Source organism: Taeniopygia guttata, chromosome 2 (genome assembly GCF_048771995.1).
Source record: "Taeniopygia guttata chromosome 2, bTaeGut7.mat, whole genome shotgun sequence".
NCBI classification, from domain to species: Eukaryota; Metazoa; Chordata; class Aves; order Passeriformes; family Estrildidae; genus Taeniopygia; species Taeniopygia guttata.
In genome coordinates, this window is record NC_133026.1 from 128249475 (window position 1) to 128274880 (window position 25406).

A 25406-nucleotide genomic window follows, 5' to 3' on the forward strand; every position below is an offset into this window, starting at 1 on the left:
TAGGGGTGGCATAAAGGTCACGGCAGACATGACCTTTAAATCGTAGGGCCTCGTCACTAAAAGGGCTGGAAAATGTAAAGCTGCCCCTGCCAGGATGAACTGAGCTGACACAGCTCCAGCAAGCCTAGGGCACATGAAATTTCACATGTGGGTCTTGTTGCTACGATCCTTGAGGGTCTGAGGAGAAGAAAGGGGCGACTCAACCAGACCTCTGACAGGAGGTTTGTTCATTCCAGTGAGATTTAGTACTGATGTCTACCAATGTTGTGCTTTCCATCTGTGAGTGTGTCCCAACCCTGGAACACATTTGGTATTGTCAAGTTTTAATGTCAAATTAACTGGCCCGAAGTTGAAGCCAGGCTCTTGTGGTATCTAAGCAACTGTTCCAAAACAGTGGTTAACAGTGGCTGGGATGTGCAGGGCTGGAGGCAGGGAGCGCCCGCAGCTGCACATCACAGGCTCTCCCTGCTCAGAGAAGGACGTTTGTACACGTGCACCTGAGGGACTCTGTGACCATCTTTGGGCTGGAGTCTGCATCCTGCTCACTGCAAGGCTTTTTCCCCCCAGCTTCCTGTAACAGCCTTTTCATGACAAAGCACATTTGGAAAACGGCGCTTTCACATACGACAAGCCACTGAATCCAGGATCACAAGCAATAAACCAGAGGCAAGTTTTTCTACCCACACACAATTCCTTTGCCCTTTTGCCTGGATCCTTTCCTGATCCTGTTTTCCCTTCAGTTGAACCAGAAGAGCCAGAAAATACCTATGAACTGTCTCTGACCTTGAAAAGTCCCCTTTTACCCTGTTGATCTGGCAGCAGGCACAGCTGGATGTTTCTGCTGTTCTGTTGATCCTGCTGTTCTTTTCAGGGGCAATCAAACTGCCTGTGTTTCAGTTTCCAACTAAGTCTCTGAAGAGTAGAGGTGTTTTAAAGGAGGATAAAAGCCCTTGATGACCACTCAAAAGAGAAGGATGAAATTTGCAGAAGGTAATGTTTGATGCCAAGGGCAAGCTCTGGTGCTCAACTCCTTTCCAAAGGTGACCATCTCTGTACATATCACCTGTGCGGGAGACCCAGTGTGCAACATCCCTGTCAGTCACTTGGGTTTTCCCAGGTTACAAATCCTCCATCTTTACCTGGAAGGTTCTTGCTCATGAACTTGCCTTGCTGACTCATCTTGAAGGGCTTCTTGCTCCCTAAAATGGATGCATGGATGTACTGTTTAATTTAATCTACACTACATTAACTTAGAAATGGGGCTTTGATATACAGGTAAGGGCAGAGGAAGCACCAGCTAGACCTCAGCTTGCAGCTGCAGGGGCTCACATTAGTTAGTTCAAGTAGTTTGTCTTCACAAATCATACACAGTTGCAAAATGTCATGATATTGTTGAATGCATACCATGACACCTCATCTGGGTTCATAAGCAATTCAGACCTCACACTAAATGGAGGGAATGGCTTACATCAATAAAGTCATTCAGGATCATTTAGGAAGAGAACAGCACTGAAAGCTGCAGGCTATTTTGCTCTCTGCCTAGCCCACAGTAACTCTCAAATAAGAATATTGAACTGAACTAGATTGACTTGTGTCCTGTACTCTGCTCAGTACACTGCTCTCCTGACTGGCATTTAAATGGAAATATCACTATCCTGCAGCGTGGCACAAAGGCTGGCCATGTGCCTGCTGGCTGCTCAGTTCAGGTGATTCACCTGGATGATGTGTCAGTGAGTACCAAAATGCAGACACCTCCAGCAGTAATTGCCAAAAACGTGGTTCACTCATGATTTCCAAGGCCACAGAAAATGGTCCCTGAGGGATTCATAAGGGCCTCGTGCTCAAGTAGGACAGTGCCTGCAGAACCACATGGCTGCCTCGCCATTGCAGGGTCAATCCTGCAGAACTGCCCTTGAAAAACAAATAATTGAGGATAATGTGTTTCTCTAGTACATGCGACCCAGCATGGGGGCAGATCACAAAGAGAGGAGGCAGTTGAGGCACACTACCACCCCAGTCTGAAGCATTACTGTGCTAACTACGTGACTAAGTACCACTTTTTCTTCCAGACACAAGAGATCACATTTGGTTTTGGATCAGATTCATCTAAAATAGCTGACAAGGGCAGTAAATCCTGGATTTGTTTTTTTCTGATTTATTTCCAATGCTGCTGACTAATTCCCTTTTATAGAGCTGTGTTGTTGAGATATATGTCTCACTCTTAATTTCCACTTCCTTTTACTTCTCTGTCTAGCAATTTTCTTGCAGAAGATATAAGCAGAGTGGAAAAGTGAAGTAGATGGGGACATGGCACACAGGCTGAGGTTCGCTACAGAACCCTCCCCTACTTGTTGTAACTGAAGATACATGAAAGAAAAGACATACAAAGCTGGGTTTTACACAGTATTCTCAAATGTTGTTGAACTTCCACTTGTTAGAGTTTTGACTGCATTCTTTCTCCTGCTCTGACTTTAAACATTTTTCAGTGGGAGTCCTTTACAGCGGATACTTCTGAGCAGTTGGCACTGATTTTAAATCTCTTATATTCCAGTCTCCTATTTATGGGAAACAGCATGTCCTCAAAAAAATGTCTGGGCTGATCTAGAAATCTCTAATTTTACATAAATCAGGATCATATTTACGTCTCCTCTTCTGTATTCTTTTCAGGATTTTGTATCTGAGGTGTGAGTCTTGTCAGCCCCCAACCTATGCAGGCCTGAAGTGAGACATATGGCTAGCTCCAGGGAAATGCTAATGCTTGCAGCCCTCAGCCCTTGCTTTTAAAACTGAAACTTGGATCATCAGCTTTAAGTGATCTTTCTGCATGTCAGTCTTGAAAGACATTTGCTTTGGTGATCTTGGTTATTACTTTCAGGGCTGTAACATTATTGTAACTTGGTTTATCTGTAATTGTCATGACACAAGGCAGCCTGACAGCCTGACATTGCCAGTAGGACAGGGATTGCAGCTCAGCCACCAGAAAGCAAAGTTCAGCTGCCTGAGGCTGTCTGTAATATGATAATTGCATTACCACATGTTGGTGACTAAAAACCAATAAGAGAACGATGGAGCAATTCAAGCCCCTGCATCTGGGAGGGTGTCTGTGTCCAGCCTCTTCCCAAAACCTCTGTCCACTGGCAATGATTTTTTCCACAGTGTAAATGCCCTGAGGCCATTTTACAAATGATTCTATAGTTCGAAATAGAATGGAGATATTTTGGGAGCTGAACCCCATGAAAACAACTCAGGAAAGTATCTTTAATCCACTAGTTACTACTTTTTTGTTAGTGCCAACGTCATCCTTAATTATTCTGGACTATTACTTTTGGTGCCTCTTTAGTTTTGCCCTGTGTTTTGAATACCAATAATCAGATATAGATGTTCTATAGCCCTGAGCACTGAAATAATTAATAACTGATAATTTTCATCCTTTTCTTAGAGAAAAAAAGTGCTGTGCTAAGCACAATAAATTATACCGCTGGCCAAAATTTCATACAAAATGTGGGACATGAGAGAAAAAAGCACAAAACCTACCAAACACTGAGACTGAGCCCATGCTTGCTGAGGATGGGTGCCTCCCAGAAATATAAATCCCCATGCCTCCCCACCCAGTCTTTTCAGATAATGTTAGAAAAGGTCTAATAAAACATTCCTGTTGTAGTTAATCATTCCTTCAAGCTCTCCCAGCCAAGCAGAGTTGCACTTCATGAGGTCAGCACACTCCTTGTACTCACAGCCAATGTTCCCTTTTTTTATTAGTATATCAACAGCACAGTTTACTCCAGTAACACAGCAGCATCAGGGCCTCATTTTCCATGGCATGAAACTGTTCCCACTTCACCTGCTAGCAAACACAGCCCTGGCTTTTTTTGAAGTAGGCAGACTGTTCCTATCTTGTATGCCTTGACTTTGTCTTGAAAGTTTCTCCTGACAATGTACAGGCCAATTTGTGAGTTATTACCCAGTCCCCCAAAGTAGCTTAATGTCTTTCCCACGGTGAAGAAGGCAATTTAGAAAAAATGTTCTCAAAGCCATCTCGGTCGCAACTGAGTTATTATCTACAGTCCTTATTTCTGGCTTGTCATATGTGGGCACTGTAAAGCTAACAGCAAACTGGGAGGCATGAATTTAAAATATGTCAGTATTGTCAGTGTCTAATGAGTTCTAAAATATAAGGATAACCTTGAAGGTTTTGGGACTTTCTCTGGCTGCCAGAAACATGCTAATTAAGAAATCTGAAGGAATTGCAGAATCAGAGAAGCCCCCAAGGTGAGGGGGGCAATTCTCCTCTTCCCAGCTGTCAGTGTTAGGAAGAAACTAAAAGCAAGAAAATATTTGAAGGCTGAAAAAAAGAAATAGGCAGAACAGTTCCACCTTTAGCGGGGGAAGACAGGCATAAAATAAGCTGTGGGCTCTAAGTGGCCCTGGAAATCTTAGGAGATATGAGAGATTGATCTTGGTCTCTGCAAGGTAAATAAAGCCCCAGATCAGCTAAGGAGGAGCCTTGCTGATAAAGAGGGTCTGTAAATGCATTTCCTTGCTTGATGTTTTTCTTTTGCAACATTGCCTGCAATTGCAATGACTAAAACATCGTTCTTAGCTTGTTGATGTACAGAAAGAAGTGCTAATTTCTTCTGATTTTCATCCAGCATTAAAAGCAGTTCCAAAGAAATCTGACACACAGTAATATTCCTGGAGATAATGTACCCCAAATGCCATTTTTAGTATTAGTCAGAAAGACAGACACATTTGGGGCTTCCCAGCCTGCATGATGCTTCCCTCCAAAGCTGTTTGTAAACTGAATAATCAGATGTTTAGTGAAGGAGGGAAATCTTCCTCCCTAGTTGTCACCATTCCTTCTTCTGCTACTAGGGAAAGGCAGCAGCACAGCAACCAAAAACTTTGCAAAGATGATAAATGCAATGGCCTATAAAGGTGACCAAATTATTGAAATTAAAAAGTAGGATCTGGGAGGAAATCTAAAATCAAAGATGTTCCTAATCAGGCAGAAGGCTGCCTGAGAGAGACTCAGAGATCACTTATCTCCCCCAAAGGACAAAGATTTGCTGTTTCTATGGGGCAAATCAGCATGGATTTAAAAGCATGGAAAATATGCAGGTCCTGCAAAAAGGCAAGGAGAGCTACCTTGGAGCAGCCTTGCTTTCATGTCTTCCTTCAAACTTAGTAATGGAATTCCAGAAGCCAATAAATATTTGAAGGTTAAAGCAAGTACTCTTACATTTCCAGAAAACATAGAATTAACAAGAACATCACAGCAACTTTTTTTCCTAAACTAAGCAAGCAGTGTTGAGTGTTTTTCACGTGTTAGATAATGAATCTTGAAGTAAAGGATAATTCACAGACTACTTTTCTGAGAAACCAGTGGGAGGATGGTTGGTTGTTTATTTTAAAATTCTTTGTATGGGTTACATATATTTCCCTCAGTTTCTGCCTGGAGAGAAGGTGAGAGCAGAATATTCTATTGCAAATTCTTCTGGAACTGTATTTTCAGCATTAGCTTTTTAAGGGAAGAAATTGCAAAAGGGAGACAAAATTTAGCAATATGATAAATCAGTGGTTACGTAATTTTTTTAACTGTCTTTTTATCCCAACATGCATGGCAACATGTCAGGAATTCTTCTAGCTTGAAAGGACTTAGGCTGAATCTTATAATTTTAGGCTGAGAGAGTCTCACTAGTAAGCATGGAAGTCCCCTGGGTCTTCCTAAGGTGTGTGAAGTGCAGTTAAATTTACATTTCCCAGGGTGCTTGAAGTGGAGGAAAAAAAAAAGAGGTGATCATTTTTGAGGGGGGAGAGCAGCCAGACACAAGGGTGGCTCTGGGAGGAGCTGGTCCTGTTCTGGCATGGCTGATAAGGAGCTGGGGCTGAAGGGCACTGGGAGCTGGGCCCTGCCTTGCTGACTGGCTGCAGGTGTTGGGTGCATCATCTCCAGGAATATTACTGTGTGGCAGATTTCTTTGGAACTGGATGAAAATCAGAAGAAATTAGCACTTCTTACTGTACATCAACAAGCTAAGAACAATGTTTTAGTCATTGCAATTGCAAGCACTGTTGCAAAAGAAAAACACCAAGTAAGAAAATGCAAAGGACACAATTCTCAGACTGCTTTCCTGTCCTCACCCAGAGTGTTTGGCCTCTGTGGTACCAACTCCTTTTCTCTCTAGCATCCAGTTTGCCTGACCCTGGGAGCAGACCCTAACCACACCATCTCCCAATGTGCCTGGGGTCTCATGGGGGGGATTCCAGGACATGGGGCATCCACCCAGCTGGACAACAGCTTGGCACAACCTGGTCCTGTCCAATCTACATGTCCAGCCAGAGCCCACATCTCTGCCAACAGTGCATTGAAAATAGCACGAGCTGGGCAGAGAGCTGTGCTTGAAAGTGGTGTTAAATAAATGTCCAAAGTAGTGCTTGCATGACTGTCCCCTTCAAGCTCCGTTGAAATTGGTTGTGTGTTGACAGTGGCAGGTCACTAGTTTCCATTGAGATTTCATTGTTGATCAATGAATGTACAGACTAGCCACAGGGTAATTTCTTCTCCTTATTTAATCAAATGGAAACTTTCAATCCATTTTTGTGTTCACAGGGCAGACATTGCAGTTTATTTAAGTAGGTTAAATATAAACCAACACCAAAACACAGCCCAGCAGCATAGAAATGCACTCCCTTTGATTTCTTGATAATTATTTGATATAATTGGCAATAATTTATTTTATCTTTATTTTCCTTGGTCTTGTGACTTCTCAGAAGCATTTCCTGTAGTGCCCATTGGCATGTGTTTGCTAGTGGACAAAGCTCTCTGATTTATAGGCTTTGACTTGGTGCTGGGGCTTCAAGGGCAGCAGCTCAGCAATTGCAGCTCCAGCCCAGGAAGAAAAAAGTGGCACTATCCTCTCCATGTTAAAATCAGGAACAAAGCTCTCCATGGATTTAAATGGAGCACAACGTGGAACGTTTTATTTTTTCACTAAATATAGACAGCACATTCTGTCCTCCAGATGTGCAGAATTAGGAAAGAAAAAGATGTAGGTTTTATACAGTGGGATTCACTTGAACATTGTGTGATGAAGGAGGATGGGGGTGGCTTTTCCAAAGGCACTGGGGAGCTCCCCATGTGGGTCACAGCCATTTGTGCATCTCATAGGAGCCAAGGTCAGGGACACTGTAGTGTCATAAGGCATTTATAAAAATTGACTGGCTGGCACTGTGGATGATACCAGGATACAGGTCCAGCAGGGCAAGGCAGATCTGCACTAGATGTGACTGGAAGATTGGAAAAATCCTCTTCACAGAAGTTTGGATCGGGTATTTTGTGTTGTTTTCTCATTTTTTGCATTCCCTGTAACAGCTATACACATGGAAAATCAAAAGTAGGAAGTTGTCAGAATCTGTAGGTATTGATGATTCTGAGATTGTAAAAAGTCTCTGTCTTTCAGCCCCGCTGCCAAAGAAGAAGCCATAATTTGTCTGTGCTGTTTTTCAAGGCTGTTTATTCTTGCTTATCTCTAACATGTTCTGCTGCCCTGCCGCAGGTCTGTCCTGCAGGGCAGCGTGTGGGGCTCTGCCCCCAGTGGGATCTTACAAACATTATATACCAGAAACTACGTGTGCTATATTTACAATAATGTGCCAATATCTATCATCTATGTTAAACAGCATGTCCCCAGCCTAAACCAATAGAAAAATGCCAACACTACAGTGAAACATGGAGGGCATGAAGAAGGAGGAAAAGGACAAGACACACCCAATTTCCTCCATCTTGTTCCCTCTGAACCCCTAATCTAGAAACCTAAAATTTTACTTTTGCACCCATGCCACACTTAATTATTACATATCAAACACTCAGAGCTTGTAATTCATCCTGTAAGATTGAAAACTCTTTTCCATGGACAGAGATCAGAGACAGTGTCTCTTGGGGCTCTGTACATGGGGCTTTCTGACCCCCTGCCAGGGTCCCAGACCTTCCAGGACAGCCAGAGGGAAGCCCTGGATTCCCACAGAAAGTGAGGGATGAGGAGGGATGCCATTTATTTGAGAGGTCTGGAAAAGATTCCTATCAGCACCTGACATGGCTTGGCTCCTTGAGTTCTGTAAAACAGAAGACATGAGGGTAAACTCTTCCCAGCTAGTGAACACTGAGCCATTGCAGAATTAAAAGAAAGTCAAACAGCTCTCAGGAAGATGTGATTGTTTGATAAACAAGAATATTTTATGGTAATCTCTGTATTTACAAACACAAGGATGGATCAAATGTCTTCTCTTGGAAACTTTTTTTCTAGCAGAAATTTCCTTTAAAGCCTAGCAGTTAGAAAACGCTTGTGCTAAAAATAACTTGTAAGAGGGCTATATCCATCCATGATCTTTCTCTCACAAAATTTGGTATTTTGCAAATATTGCCAGTTTTTAGATCACTCTATTTTTGCAAGGTAATCTAAACTTCTTTATATCAGATCATAGCACCTGTAAATCTCAAAAAACACTTAACTTCAGGCATATTGGGAAAGATTTCAAATGTAATGTCTGATGCTGAAAATTCAAAGGCACCAAAACTAAAGATGATGGCAAAGACATCTACTTCAGTAACTTTGGTGACAATATGTCCAAGTGTACATATACAGATGCATATATGGTCACATTTATGACATTGTCTTTGTATACACCATTTAAACTAGCAAAATGTGAGTAACAAATGTAAGAAACATTTACAAAGCCATCATTGAAATATATTGACAGAATTTGATGTTACATCTTTAATCTGTGATTATTTTTATATACTTTGCAGATCCAATTATAACTAAGAAGGTAGAATTTGAAAATCTATCTTGATTGCTTGGAAAAAGTATTTCTATTTTAGATGTCCCGGCTATGAGAGATTGCATGCTGCTCAGTGTTTTTCATTATTTAAGAAAAATGCAAATATATGAAAGGATCAAAAGACTAAGAAATATTCCTCTAACTACCATGGTCCACATCCCATAGTTTAATTTCACTGAAAATTCTTATTGTCTTCAGTTCTGCAGTAGAAATTTCATGGAACTAGAGAGAATTCTGCCTGTTAGGACTATGTAAAAGCCAAGCCACCTTTGTAGGGTTTTCCTGTTTTGTTTGCATTATGTGTTTTGGAAAGTTGTTGGTATTGATCTAAAAGACCTTTATGAAAGTTGCCTCTGTAACCAGATATTGAGTCCAGCTCTAAATCTGTAGTGCACAACAATGCATAACAATTAAAACTGAATCTCCTCAAAGAATTAACAGGTTTGTGTAACACATTAGTAAATTCTATTAATACAGAAAAACACTGAACAAGACTAGACATAATGATCTGCTCAGATTTGACACGACACACTGTTTGTAAAAAAGCTTTTTTGGATTACTCTGTCCTTTCACAATATTTTCTTCATCTAGCTGCTAAGGTATTTGTTGTTAGTTCTATTGTATTGCAATGAGGATTCTGTGTATACTTTTAACAGTTTTGTTGTTAATTTGCTATTTAAACAACAAATGATGTCATTAAACTACATCACAGTTTATAATATGTTGATTTTAATATCTAATGTATGAACAAGTTTAGGAGTTAAATCTAAGTCTTGCGAGAGAACTCCAAAATAAGATTAATGGGATGAGTAAGACAAATGCTAATTCTGAAATTGCGAATTGCAAGCTTTGATGCAGCTGATGACTTGAGAACATTACCACTCATTTTAATGTTGCATGTAGGCAAAAATGATTACTGTTCCAAATATAGAAGTCACAGAAAAATATCACTCATTTGAAAAGGGAGAAGAAGATTGATAACTAAGTTTCCTACCTATGTTTCCATGGTAACATTGTCATTGTCTAGAGACATGAGTAACGTTGCCTGGTGTTAACAGTGAGCAGGTAATGTGCCATCACATGCTGTGTTCCGCTCCACACCAGATGTTCAATCATCATTATTAAAATAATATTTTAATTATAAAAATAATAAAAATTATGATCACTCAGCTACTTCTTGTAACTGGTGTGGTGTTGGTGAGATGCTGATTTTAGGAAGATTGCAAAAATAAGGATGAGGTTGATGGCAGCAAGATCCAGTCATCATTCTTTTTTGTCCCATCTGGGTACTGTTGTACCTCCAACTTTGCCTGTGCTGTAAATTATTTGAAACAAGGTTAATTTCTAAGCATTAAAGAAAAATTGATTTCCCATCCTTATTTTTTCTTCGGTGTCTCTTCCTATGCTAGTTTTGATGGGGGCAGTGATTTTCAGCTGTAGACATTTGTATTGTAAAAATGTAGATTCAAGATGCCACAGCTGAGTTCACTAATTCTTCTGCACAGTGATCAGGAATCAACACCTTCTGTTCAACACCAGCCTCAGCTGTAAGAAAAGCAATGATATGGCAGATGTGCTATTATTGTCACCAACATTTAGCTAACCATTGCTTTCCAAAAACAATTTGAAACTTAGCCATTAAATTGCTTGGATATGTATAACAGAGAAATATAATGAAGAGGATGGGAGAGAAACATACCATTCTTCATCCTACTCATAATCCTGCACAGCTTTCTCCACTTCCTTGTTACCTAATATAGTAGGGAGAGCTCAGCACCTCATGACTCCTCCTGCCTCCCCCCTCCCCACAGCCCTCCAGAATCCTTAGCTCTCACATCCTGAAAGCATGATGCTTAAGAAGAAAAGCTCTGCTCCTGCTTGTCGTTTTTCTCTAGTGTGGCCAAACTTCTTAAATGAGATTGTCTAATTGATAAAGTAAGGCATTATGGATTTATGGTAGACACCACAAAAGCTAGTTCATAACATTCAACCAGTATTCCATTATATGTTGGTAAATGTTTCCTTTATGAAAAAGAAGATCTGAATGACTTGAAGAAAAGTTATTTGAATAAGCCATTGTTTCCCTATTGTCCTTTGTGAAAAGATGAGAAGAACACACTAGTTTGGTGGACAAAAGCACAAAATCAGATAGAATGTACTTACCTGTGCCTGCTTGTTCAGTAAACTTCTGCTGTTGTTTTTTCCACACATTAGGTAGTATGGAGATGGGTTCTCTTCCTGTGAGGTTTTTTTCTTAATGGGAGGTAGTGATCTCCTTTGCTGCTGTTTACCAAAGTCACAGGCACAGGTTTTGTAGGTTTTTTTCAATGCCACAGCTCAACATGTGTTTGATGGTCTTTAGTGACATAGGAGAAGGGTCTCGTTGCTAAACACATGGCCAAATCTGGATGGCTGAGCAATGCCAAAATCCAGAGCTTTAGATTCTGACTTGGCTTGGCTGTGCAGTGTCATTTAAACAGTGTCCCTGAGCTGTAGGCAAAGAAACACAGAACTGGAGTCTGTAGCTGTGTTTACCTCATCACAAGGAAAACCAAAGCAACATTACAAAGAGATCCAGAATAAGTACATGTAGCAAAAAAACCCACCAAATCAGAAGAAGGCCCCCTAGCAAAGAGCAATCTTATCTGTGAAATGAAGCAATAGTCCCACACGTGGTTGCATGCATCATGACACACAGTTAACTTGGTGAAGCTCCAAGAGTTTATATACAAACACGTACAGTAATGTATTCCCATAATGTTAACAAGGATTTTGCTTGCACTTTTCACCTCAGCCACTTTTCACCTTGACCACAGCACGTCCCCAGAAGGAAAGGAGCATGGCCATGTGCCAGAGGCACTGGGGAGGCACTGAGAGCAGGCACGTGGGAGGGCAGCTGCTCAGAGAAGGATGCTGGCCTGGGATCCCCTACCAGACCCTGAGAAAGGAGCTGGTAAATGAAAAGACACTACAGTGGGGAGAAGCAAGCAAAGAGTCATTGCAAGAGTGTTTTTGCCACAGGCAGAAGCTTAAGTCCTTTCCACTGGCTCCTTTCCAGGATGGGAGCTCAGCATGACCTGAGCTGGGCAGAGTAGAGGGGAGTGGTGGGAGAAGTCCCAGACACAAGGCACAAGTGAGTTGTGTATGATTTGCAGTGGGATGAGGCATGACTTGTGCCAAGAGGGCCCAGTGACACATGGGAATGGAGCAACCTCAGGAAAGAATCTTACAGCAGCAAACTGGCCACAGGGCTGAATGCATTTGGAGATTTCTTTCATATAGTTTTGGGCTTTACAAGACTCCATAAACTAGTTCATATTTCAGAGCCATGGTATTTGATTCTGAAATGGAAAATGAAGTCCTGCACTAGCCTGACTGCCCTTCTGGTCTTTCCTTGGAGACACACAGTAATGCAAAGTCCTAAAGAGTGAAAAAGGTGGTTGTACTCTTTGACTTTTCTCGCTTGCCTTGAGATTGCTCAGGACTTCAGCTCAAACAGACTGAAAGGTCTGATACCTGGTTATGGGATTCAGAAGGATACACCACTTCCCAAAATTAGTATCTTCTGCTGTCTAAGATACAGGAAAGGAGGGGCTCTCTGCTTTCTACAGCATTATCATGGTACCAGAGAGCCAGAGGAGCAAATTCCCTTGTTCCTATTCCACCACAGTCTGGTGCAGGGATAGGCATGACTTTCACCAATAATTGATAAAGCAGTGTCTGAACCATAAAATTTATCTCAACAACATTGATTGCTCCTTCTGAAATATATAGAATTATCAATCATGTTATGATAAAACACTTAGGTACAGCAGCATCCCCAGGCACATCTCAGGCAGCATTGCAACCGTCTCTGTGCAAACATGAACTTAGGCATTGCCTGACACACAAGTTCCTATTTTAAGTAGACCTCAAGAGGTAAAAAGACAAACAGAGGGACACAGAGGGATTTATTTTCCCTGGCCTGTAGTGATCTAAGGTTCTATGCCCTACTAACAGAGTGCCCCCTTTTAAATTATGACTAACATGCAGGAAGATGCTTCTCACATGTTTTTTCAAGCAACAAATCACAACAAATTAATCTTGACACTAGTATGTGCATGTAAAGGCCCAGTTAAATTCCAAAGTGCATTTTGTTTACAAAAGTCTTTACATACCTAATTTTCTTAGGGTTTTGTTTTTTTTCTGTTAAAAATCAGACACACTCAAAATATTTATTTTTTCTTCAATAGAAAATTGTGAAGTCATAACCCTGAGTGAAGGTCAGCAAGCAAATCTCTCTAAGCTGCCATGCTCTGTGAATAGAGGCCATGATGCTTGCTGGAAAGTTGAACTGCTATGCAGAAGATTTTGCAAAAAGAAAGGTCTTTGCTTCAGTCCTAAGAAACCCAGAGCTGGCAGATGACATAGGATGTTGCAGTCATCGGAGAAGGAACTGGGAAATGCATTTTTTTACATGTATGTCACATTCACAGAAACCAGTAGCCAGTGTGTATGCTCAATGCTCAATGCCACCCTGATGGCTGGGATAACTTAGGATGGCTGGCACAGCTCACAATGGGCCTTGCTGCCCTTTAATTCTTTTGAGAGACCCCATGGGTCAGAGAGAGGCACAGATGGGAGGGAGATGTACTGCACCAACACATACAGCTACCTGTGTTAGTCCCTGGGAGCACAGAGCATTGACACAAAATACCCTTAGTGCCAGTATCAGTGTCTGTATTTGGGTATCAGTGAAGTTTGCTGTCCCACTGGCTATTTTCTATTTAGCTTTATAACATGACAGTTCTGGTCAGGCCATTGTTCCCACTGTTATTTTTCCACCAGCTGCATGTTGAAAATTACTCCTTACTATTACACTGAGCCAAAGAAATTCACAGCTGATACAAGGAAGTTCCATGAACAAAAAAGCAAACCAGAAAGACAGCAGAAATTGTAGTGTGGTATTGTAAAAGACTCACACCAGCGAATGAGCTTGTTGGGTTAATCCCAGCAGCAGTTCCCCTTTGGAGCTTGTGTGGAGAGCATTTTCCACTGTACACACTGCACACATAGTGGACAGATACAATTCTGGCCTCATTGCAACTTCTGGGTAATGTCCGTGATGATCTTGGTGACCCTCATGTTCCTTGCTCCTTTTGGGGTTGGTATGGTTGGACAATACATGGATACCTGCACATGCTTTTCATTTTAGTGTGTCCTCTGGAGATATTTGAATGGTGAATGCTTAAAGTGCAGCACCACTGAGACACAGCCATCTCCTGATTTGAAGGCAGCTGCTGAGCTGATGCACATTGCAGTCCAGTTTGGGTACAGACTACCCAGGAGAAATCACCAAAAAAAGGCCAGGAAACTTTAAACTGGATGTTAGACAAACAGAAATGGGCATAATAAACTTGATAAGAGCTATCTCACTTTTTCAGAAGGATGAAACAGCAAGTCAGTGATGACAGGATGTGAACTGGACGAGTAAAAGAGGCTGTTTCAGTGGAGCTCATATATGAAATGCTGGCTGGTGTCCAGAAAGTGCTGTGCTGGACACAGCCATGCTGGACACCTGGTGCTGTCCCCAAGCACAGATCAGTATTACTGCTTTTCTGTGGGAATCACATTCTAAATATGAAAAGAAACATGAGGACAAGACAAAATACAAATTAATTTACTCCACTCAAGGCTGGATTTTTGTAATGACATGAGCAGGATGTTATAAACCAGAAATGATCTGATGGTGCTCAGCAATGATTCATCTGTTCAGCAGAGATTACAAACAAAAGAGACCTTTGGCTTTGCTGCTGTTGCTGGCCAGTGCTGGGATAAACTGGTGAGCGTATCCATTGACACAAAGAAAAGAAAAACGTTAAAAGAAGGATTTGCAGAACAGGCTCTGTGTCTTCCTCTACTGAATACTCCTGCCAGCAGTTCTGGGTGCAAAAAGCCCCTACAGGCTTTACCTCTGTGCTGTGCTGCTGCTGTGTCATTGCAAGTGATGGCAATACACACACGGTTCAGACTGGAAATCAGGTGCAGATACTAAAGCCTGGTTTTGTCTGCTGAGGGCTCCCTGTCAGTCTGTAAAACCTCAAGCTCTGCCTCCTCTGCCTCCCTGGTGTTGGTATCGTTCCTTGCATGGGTGACGTTTATGTCCTATCTGGAGGTAGAGGAATGCCCCCTCTGAAACAGCCCCCTTTAAGCCCTAACTTCTCCTCCTTCCCTACTTTGGGGATGGTTAAAGAAAACTACTGACCCCTTCTCATTGTGCAGGTGCCCAGTTTTTCTTGGAGGTGGCCATCAGTGGCAAAAAAACCCATCACTCATTCTAATTGGGCTCTAGCATTGCCAAGGCACAGACCAGGGACACTTCCAGGGCATGTGACTCTGGGAGCTCTGACAAAAGTGAAAGCTCTGGTGGGAATGGAATCCCTGGTGCTTGGAGAAGAGACAGCACAGACACAAAGGAGTGCCTGTGGTATGACACTGATCCTTGAGGTGACACTGCTTGTCATGATATGGTGTGTTATGAAGCTTTGCTTTCTTCAGACATGTTTCTTGGGTTTCTCTTCAAAACATGGACTCAAGAACAAATGCTACAATAAACATGCCAATTATAAGGGATAAATATTGAAAAGCTTTAAAGATTTCTTTTGGCAGAGAAAGCACCTGCTAATTTTAAACTATTAGAAGAATAAGAGACCCTTCTACTCACATTGTTAAACAGAACTACGAGTTGATTATTGAGCAGCTCTTTTGGTTTTAAGCAGCTAGAGACCCATAAATATTTCTGCCAAGGCTTATCATCTCCACAGCAGTTCCCACTGTTGTTCAACCATACCAGCAGCAGTTCCACAAAGGTTTGGAAGGGCAATGTTTGTGTTGTCCAGCCAAGCTTGGGTAAGGAGCAACGTGACAGCATTGTTCTTTCCACTCACTGAGATTTGCAGAGGAGCCACTGCAGAGGAGCCCTCTTGTCAGGGCAGTCACCCACCATCCATCCCATGCTGGAGCTGGAACAGTTCATGGGATGGCTCATTGTGCTGAGTTATGTCTGAGCTAATGAGACATCCCACCCCAATTCCGACCCCCCTCTTAATGTCATCATAACCTGAAGCCAAATAGTAGCTGAGCTCCAAGTGCTGTTTAGCTGTGTTTAACTTTTCCATAATAGACATTTTAAAACAAGCTCCTGCTTTCAATGCAGAGTTAAAGATCGTTCAAGAGTCACACAGGGACACTCAGTGGGCATGGTCCCCACCCCCAGCCCCTCAGCTCCTCAGGTTGAACACAGTTCTGCACTACAGATGGTTTTGCCACTGCATTTACAGGAATGAGCCTGTCCTCCACCCAAGGGCTGCCCAAGTGCTCAGTCAATAAATCATTCTAGGGCCCAGCACCAGTGTTGCCAGAGCTGTGAAGCCAACTGTCTTGGGATGATGTGAAATTAATGATGCACTTAGAGCACTAGAAACTTAGACCTACTATGTGCAACACCTCTTTTCCTGACTTATTGGTGTACACAGCTTACAACTAACCACCTTGGCTGCTCCTCCTCACAAATCCTCCTCAGTGCAGAAGCAATTTTAAAAATTTCTCAACTCACCTCAGGCCTGCACTGCTAGTGTTGTTTGTACACAGTATTCCATTGTCAGCTGTCAGCACTTACTCAGTACTACGCAAGCCTGAGGCAGCTAAGGGAGGGAACAGGACAGTGAACATGAAGCACAACAAAACATGCTGTGTTTATTGAGGACCAGAGCCTGCCTGCTCCAGCTGGGCTACTCCCACTGGCCACAGCGAGGGTGTGAGGATGGGGTCTCTGGTTTGATCCTGCCCCATTGCACCAGTCCTGCAGAGAGGGAGGTGGCAGCTGCCCCAAAACCTGCATGCTGCAGGGTCTCAGTGGAGAAAGGGTTAATGTGAAAAAGCAGAGGGTGCACACAGCAATGCACAGCAATGCACAGAACAGCAGAAGATGTGTTCTTTCTGCTCCTTTTTCTAGTGGACAGAGTGTTTTTGGCAGGGGGCTAACTGATCAAGACTGGAAAAAGATATTGGGAATAAAGAAAAGGATGTGAATGGCCACATAAGAAGTAGTACATTTTTTGCCACTGGAAGACAGGTTTTATTCAGTTAATGTCATTCATGTTAAAACTGAAAGTTTCCATAGAAACATGAGTATGTTGGAAGCATTTTATTTTGGAAAAGAAAAAGCTCCAGAAGCCTCTCAGGAAGATAAATATTTCAATTAGTTTTGTTTTTTGGTTTGAGGGTTGGTTGGTTTTTTTTTTTTTTGCTTTGTTTTTGGTTGTTTTTGTTTTGTTTTTTGGGGGTTTTTTTGTTTGTTTTTGTTTGGTTTGGTTTGGTTTTTTTTTTTTGGTTGTTTGGTTTTTTTAAATCTCAACAGTCAATTTTAAAAATGCAGTATTTTTCTGTTACTTCAGGATAATATTTTTCAAAATATTTGAGGTTTTTCTTGGCAAAAATGAAAAAGTCAATGTGAAATATTCTTATGGACAGAAAATTGTGGGTTTTCATCATTTTAATTTACTTTATGAGAATTCCATGGTGCTCTGTTTCAATTAGTAAAGAAATTCCCCAAAACAAATATTCTGAATATGTTCTTAATCTGACTCCTGCTTCAGGATGGAATCAAAACAGAAATTTGATTTGTGTTTAATTTTAACCTGTGTTCCAGCACTGTGCCCAGGTGGCCAAGAAGGGCAGTGGCATCCTGGCCTGTATCAGCAATAGTGGCCAGCAGGGCCAGAGCAGGGATTGTCCCCTTGTACTGGACACTGGTGAGGCCACACCTCGAGTGCTGTGTCCAGTCCTGGCTCCCTCAGTTCAGGAAGGACATTGAGGGACTGGAGCATGTCCAGAGAAGGGAAACAGAGCTGGGAAGGGTCTGGAGCACAAGTGCTGTGAGCAGCAGCTGAGGGAGCTGGGGTGTTTAGCCTGGAGGACAGGAGGCTCTGGGGAGACCCTAATTGATTTCCACAACAAGGAGAGGAGATTGTAGCCAGGTGGGGTTGGCCTCTTCTCCCAGGTAACAAGTGACAGGACAAGAGGAAATGGCCTCAAGTTGTACCAGAGGAGGTTTAGATTGGATATTATGAAACATTTTTCACAGAGAGGGTTATTAAGCATCAGAACAGGCTACCCAGGGAAGTGGTGGGGTCACCATGCCTTCAGGTTATTGAAAGACGTGTGGATGTGGCATTTAGGAACATGGTTTAGTGGTGGACTTGGCAGTGCAAGGTTGATGGTCTCAAAAGATCTTAAGGATCTTTTCCAACCTATATTATACCGTTATTCTATGAATCCATATGAATGCTCATGAATGCACCTAGGTGTGTTTTAAGATTAGCACCTGCTTTATACGGTCAGCAAACTCTGAAACCTTCTGTAATTTTGTGCCTTCTGTTTCTCCTCTAATCCAGCTCCTGGATGGGTGCTGGCTAAGTGAGTACGTCATGTCTTTCTCATTCAGCTTTCTTATTTCTTTTCTCTTCTTTTTCCTTTAGTTGCTATCCAAGATTTTTAACAAGATTTCCCTGCTTCTCCTTATGTCCTATATTCTCTGCCACAAGTATTGGTTTCCCTTCTTGTTTTCCTAAATCCTGGGCCCAGTGAATCTCAAGTTACTCACACACTTGCAGTTAGTGTGAAACATGAGTATCAGACTTTTAAGGTCCTGTGCTCTGGAGTGGGCACTAGAGCAAACCCAAGGCTCTCGGATGCATCCATTGCTGTGCAAGATGAGGCATACACAGCTGTTTGGTTCCCATCAGCCCTGAAGTATATTTATTTGCTTTAAAAGGCACAAACTCTTAGGGAGTTGAAATAGAAGAACAGCAGTGACATATAAAGAAAGAAAAACATTTGCTTCCTGTGCAGATTAGCTTCATCCAAGCTTAGACTTCAAAAAGACTTTGTAACTTTTAAACAAAGCAGTTCTCTTAATCACATGTCTATGATAAAATTATGGTAGCACCTAATCCACTATAGGCACTAACTTTAGACTGGTTTTGCTATAATTCACTCACTGTACTACTGAAGACATCTACAGTTACAAGGAAAATACATTGTAAAATTATGCACAGCTTATAACTGTATTATATAATGCATGGCCTGGGCAACTATGATTTTTCTGTAACTTTTTCTGTAACAGATAACCTGCCACTGCAAGAAGGTGGTACTGTGTAGTCTTTAAGGGAATACATGTTTCTGGCAGTCAAGAGACCTGGCAGTCCCAAAAAAGGGAGCACAGTATGTATTCCCCCAGTGTGGAATGGTATCAGTGGTACACGTCCTGCAGTGATATAATATAATCACACAAAACATATAAGAACAAAGCATAACTCTTAACAGCCAGGTTGACATGGACAGCTACTCCGTCAAATGGGAGGAATGAATTGTACTGGTAAGGCAGAACAGGAGAGAGGGGCACTGCTGGCTGCAGAAGGGAAACACTTTTGGATTTCCACACATACAGCATTTAATTCAAGGTCTAGGGAGAGCTGCAGAGCTCTGGTTAAACCAGGCTAATGGCTCATATGTAGGGATTCTTGTGGTGTTCGTGCCACCAGCAACAGGGGCCTGCTTCTTCCTCTGGGAACACACAGGACCACGAAGCTCAGTGTCCCTCAGACAACCCTGTTGCGGGCAGTCCTTCTTTGCAGGGATCCTGCTGCATGTGTACCAGGCAAATTTCTTGTTCCAGTGCTACTACTGGGATGACATGCCAGTCTTGGTCTTCTGAGTCATAAAAGCCAAATTCTATCCTCTACATTAATGTTGTTTGTAACTAGTTTAGATTTCCATCTTATGCCACTTTCCCTTATATAGATATTTTCTTCCCCTGCTGTTTACTCTTTCTTGATGTATTTTTAGAAACCTTTTGTATTCCTTTTCTCTTCCCTGCTAAGCAGGCGCCGGTCCCTCCTGTAGGATAGTCTCCATTAGTCTGACAATTGTCTCATTTGCTCCTGTTTCAATTAATCCTTCTTGACAGGGATGCCCAGGAATATCCACAGTGTTTCAGATTGGACCTCACAGTGTGAGACATCAATATTCATAATTTGCTGGCTTCACATATTTGCTTTTCTCCTGGCAGCAGTGGTTCACACTCATCTGACATCATACCACTATAGTAGGCTTCCCCTTAAGCCATTTCCTTCTGTTGTTTTAGAATCAGCAAAAACCATTTTTGATCCCCAAGTGACAGTGCCCTTCACAGTACTAATGTTCAACATATTCTTACTACCTATTTCTCAAGGTCACCTTTTATTCCTTAGGGATACACTAGTTCTACATTGTGATGACAATCACAGACTACTTGTGTCTCTAGAAAAGGCAATTGGAAAAATACAGTATTTGCTGAAGCCGCAGAGAAAAATATTTAATTACATGAAACCAAGTCTGATTTTTTATAAACCCTAACAAGATACTTCAGCCCAGTAGTTTCCTTTTCAGTATGATCTGCTTTTCCTTCTCGCTGTGAAAACCTGGTATAATTTTTGATCCCATTTCTATCCTCTGCCTTCCTGAGTTATATTAAGCATTTCCCATTTGACAGTGTATCAAAACACCAGATGAAACTCAGTGGAATTAGATCATTTGGGTTTTGGTTTTTTGGCTGGTTTTGGTTGGTGGTGGTTTGTTGTTTTTTTGGCTTTTTTTCCCCAGGGGAAATTCATTCTTCTCTCAGCCTGGGATAATTATACTTCGCAAATGCATGCACTTTTCTTCCTGTTCAGCAACTATTTTTATGTCTTTAATTATTCTTTCTTATCAGTTGTGCTTGTTCTTTAAACCCATGCCTACACCTGAAGTCAGGGGTATTGGTCCTGCCCCAGCACACTACTATTTCCTTCCTGAAAAATCATATTTGCTATTCTCTACTCATAATTGCAACAGTTTTAACTTGATACCAAAACTGTGGCTACCAGAACTGTGATTTGCTGTAACTAACTCTTCTAGAATTTAGGAGACAGAAGTCCATTATTAGAGTACCTGCAGTTTTGTTTACACCTCAAATGTTATAATTTTTTTTAGTTTCCTTGCTTGTTTCCATACTTTATTTCATTTTTCTTATTGCAAACTAAGTCAATGTATTAATTGAATTTTTAAGCTGTTTAGTCGTTGCTCTTTCATGGCTCCACTTCATCTTCCTTGTTATTTTTCCTTATTATACTACTGAAAAATGTTTTATTTTTCATTTTCATTGCAACATCTAAAGCTATTACGGTTTTTGGCTTATCCTTACTTTACATCTCCACATCCTGATGTACAAAGCTTGGTTTTATTTGCTCCAAAGAATATGTTTATGGTCTTTAAGGACCACAGCTTTATATGCTCATAAGTATCTGTTTGTATTCTGTAAGGACTGTTCCTAATGTCCTGATGATACTCAGTCAATTAAATATGGAGTGCTTCTCTGTATGTCTCTGAGTTTGTCCCTCCCTACAAGCAGTTTTTGTATCTTTTACTTAAAGAAGTACCAAGATTAATGCTCATTCAGGTCTCTGAATTTTTCAGTTCAGTCAGCTTCATTATTTTTCTTTTTTTTAACCAAAGCTCATCATTAAGGACTTTTAATTTTTGTTTATTGATCCATATTTGGCAGTGTTTCCAGAAAATATGCTTAATATTATAGCTAAATATTATAACTAATATTAATATATATAGTATATATAGCTAATTATATTTTATAGTCAGGCGTTTTATAATTTCCTCCTAGTTACTGAAGTCAAGTCTAAAATAATGTTGCGTTTGAATATTGCTTTTGTTAGTTGAGAAGCTTTTTGAAGTATTTCCTGTCTAGTATATCTAGGAGCAGCTAAGATCCAGTTCTTCAAGCTGAACTTGGGCAGTTCATGATTACACCACTTTGAGTCACTACATCCTAAACTCTGGTTCAGTTTGATGACTAAGATAGACAATGATGGTCTGCTACCTGTTCTCAGCTCAGTTTCCAGAGAGCACATCTTTTCTGTCTTACTCTATTTTTGGTCAATGTAATTGCTCTTCTGTTTTTCAGTGTAGCCATATCCTCTTCATCGCTTTATTTCTGCTTCATAGTCCTGTATAAACTTTTTCTTTTACTCTTTCTTCCTCACTGTTTTTTTCTTCTCTTGATACCACACTTCTTCTGCTCCCTTTTTCATGATGATGTGTGTCCTGTCCATATTCAGTGCTGCTACTTGCCCGTGGGTGCTCTGTTCCTTCAGCCACATCAGGTGGGCCTTCATGCATAAATAGTATCTGTCAGGTAACTCTTGCAACTTATGTCATCTTTGTCATCACATCCATTCCTGGCAATATCTCTACTTCAGCCCTAAAAAATTAATTTAAATTGCCACCATTGAATTTCATCATCCCTTTCAATTTTTTTTTCACAGTTGTTGCAGGGAACTCTAAATACCCATTTTATAGCCTTGATTCATTGTTTTCCTTTTATTTGGCCCAGTCTGGCCAGCCAAAGAAAATCCTTTCTACTCCCTGCGAACTGCAGCTAAGTGGCATGATCTTGAGCTCCTCTCAGTGCCCTCACATGTCCCACAGGTAGTGACAGATCCTGACATGTGAGAAGTTTCCTCCTTGCAGCCTCTCCTGATTCCGATGCAGCTGTTGTTTTTTAATGCCATACCACATTACCACAGCCAAGACACTTGACACCATGTCCAGGCTAGGATGCTCCTGGGCCTGGGTTTAGAAAGCTAGAAACACTCATCAAATAATTGTTTTGAGGGATGGGGAGATGTTGCAGTTATTCTGCCAAATATTGGAGTAGCCAATGCATTACCATACATAATACCATGTGGTTCTATTGAGTTAACAATATTGAAAGCATATTTTTCCTACTCTATGAACAAGAAAATACCATTCCTTGCTGGTGCACCCAGGGATGTTCTGGAGTTTCCTAGTGAAAGATGAAGTTCATACTAAGGGTAAGTTCATTGATATAGACAATGAGAGTCTGCACTCTTCAGAAATTAAGTATTTCAAAGATAGCAGGAAGGAGTACAATTTAAGTTTGCTTTCAGGGACCACACCTGAATTTATCAGAACAATGAATGGAAGACCATACTCTACACCTCACACACAAATTTTGGTATCTTCAAATACCCAAGTGTCTTGGAATGCTTCAGTAATGTTTCAAATACTTTCCATAGTGTTTTAGCATCACAGAATCACAGAATCACAGAATCACAGAATCACAAAATCACAGAACCACAGAATCACAGAATAATGAGGTTGGAAGAGACCTCTAAGATCATCAAGTCCAACCTATGCCCTAACACCTCAATTAGACTATAGCACCAAGTGCCGTGTCAGTTTTTTTTTTTTTTTAAACACATCCAGAGATGGTGATTCTACCACCTCCCTGGGAAGACAATTCCAGTACTTTATTATTCTTTCGGTGAAAATTTTTTTCCTAATATCCAACCTGTACCTTCCCTGATGTAGCCTGAGACTGTGTCCTCTTGTTCTATCAGTTGCTGCCCAGTGGAAGAGATCGACCCCCGCCTGTCTACAGCCTCCCTTCAGTAAGTTGTAGAGAGCAATAAGGTCACCTCTAAGCCTCCTCTTCTCCAGGCTAAACAACCCCAGTTCCTCCCAGCGTTCCTCATAGGGCTTGTGTTCCAAGCCCCTCACCAGCCTCATTGCCCTCCTCTGGACGTGCTCAAGCAGCTCAACGTCCTTCCTAAACTGAGGGGCCAAGAACTGGACACAGTATTCAAGATGCAGCCTCAACAGTGCCAAGTACAGGGGAAGAATGACCTCCGTGATCCTGCTGGTCACACAACCCCTAATTCAGGCCAGGATGCCATTGGCCTTCTTGGCCACTGAGGCACATTGCTGGCTCATATTTAACTGGCTGTCAACCAGCACACCCAGGTCCCTTTCTGCCTGAACACTGTCCAGCCACGATGTCCCCAGTTTGTAATGTTGTAGGGGATTTTTGTGGCCAAAATGTAGAACTCGGCACTTAAACTTATTAAACTTCATGCTGTTGGACTCTGCCCATCCATCCATCCAATCTAAGTCTCTCTGCAGAGCCCTCCTTCCTTCCAATAAATCAACACAAGCTCCCAGCTTAGTGCTGTCTGACAATTTACTAATGAAGGACTCGATGCCCTCATCAAGATCATCTATAAAAATATTAAACAGAGCTTGTCCCAGCACAGACCCCTGAGGGACACCACTGGTGGCTGTCCCCAGCTGGATGCAGCAGTGTTCACCACCACTCTCTGGGCTCTGCCATCCAGCCAGTTCATAGCCCAGCACAGAGCGCTCCTGTCCCAGCTGTGGGCTGCAGCTTCTCCAGGAGTGTGCTGTGGGAGACAGCGTCAAAGGCCTTGCTGGAGTCCAAATAGACAACATCCACAGCCTTTCCTGCATCCACCAGACAAGTCACCTGGTCATAGAAGGAGACCAGGTTGGTCAGACATGACCTACCCTTCGTAAACCCATGCTGGCTGGGTCTGATACCCTGGCCATCCTGTAAGAGCTGTGTGATAGCACTCAGTATCTTACCTGGTACTGAGGTCAGGCTAACTGGCCTGTAATTACCAGGATCCTCCTTCCTACCTTTTTTATAAACGTGTGTCACATTGGTCAGTTTCCAATCGTCTGGGACCTCACCAGTGAGCTACGATTCTTGATAAATGATGGAGAGCAGCCTCGCAAGCTCATCTGCTAGTGACATTACATTGAAAAAGATGTCCCAGGCCAAAGGGAATACAAAGATTATTCTAGTTTTTCATGAAAACAGGTGATTATTGTATTATGTCACTATACAGCAATCTAGATGACCATACCTGAAGACACCATCCTTGGAAATGGATGGCTGCATGCAGGGATTCCCCACTGCCCTTTAGGGTATCTGGTTCCCTGTAGTGTTGATTAGAATAACTTCAGACTGATTTATTCTACCTGGTGGTAAATCCTTAGTGTTCTAAATGTCATTTGCAAATTTCTCTACATTGTTCTGTCAGCTAGTCCTCTGTGTTGAAAATCAGTGTTAGATGACACCACTGTCTTCTGAAACTTCATCAGTGTGTTATGCTGTATGCCTAATCCTTGGCCAGGCTTGCTCAGGACAATGCTCCCATCTCTTCATTTTCTAAGGTGCCTCTTTGTCAGCTTTGGATTTTCCCTTCTTCCACTCTGAACTTACTGGCTGCATCTGAATCCCCAACAAAGCACAGCTGATCCATCACTATGCCAAGGAATTTTGTCAAGAATATTTGCATTGCTTCTCTTTCAAAGCTCTTAATTTTTTAGCTGACATCTGAGTGTTGGAAATCCTCAAAACACAGAACAACTTGTCACTCCTGCTTTTTCATGGTCAAGGCCCCCTGAAGTTTTGAATTAATGACCTGACCCTCAAATGTGGACCTGCTTTGTCCACAGTTCCACCCTGGCTTTGGTCCCAGCTTGTTCTGTTGCAAGTCCTGTCTACTTCTAATACTTCTGCTTTCCTCCAGTTTCAACTGGTCCACTGTACATTCTTGGTAGCAGATATTAATTGCAACTTGTTTGCCTGTCTTTTCATGCCGCAAACT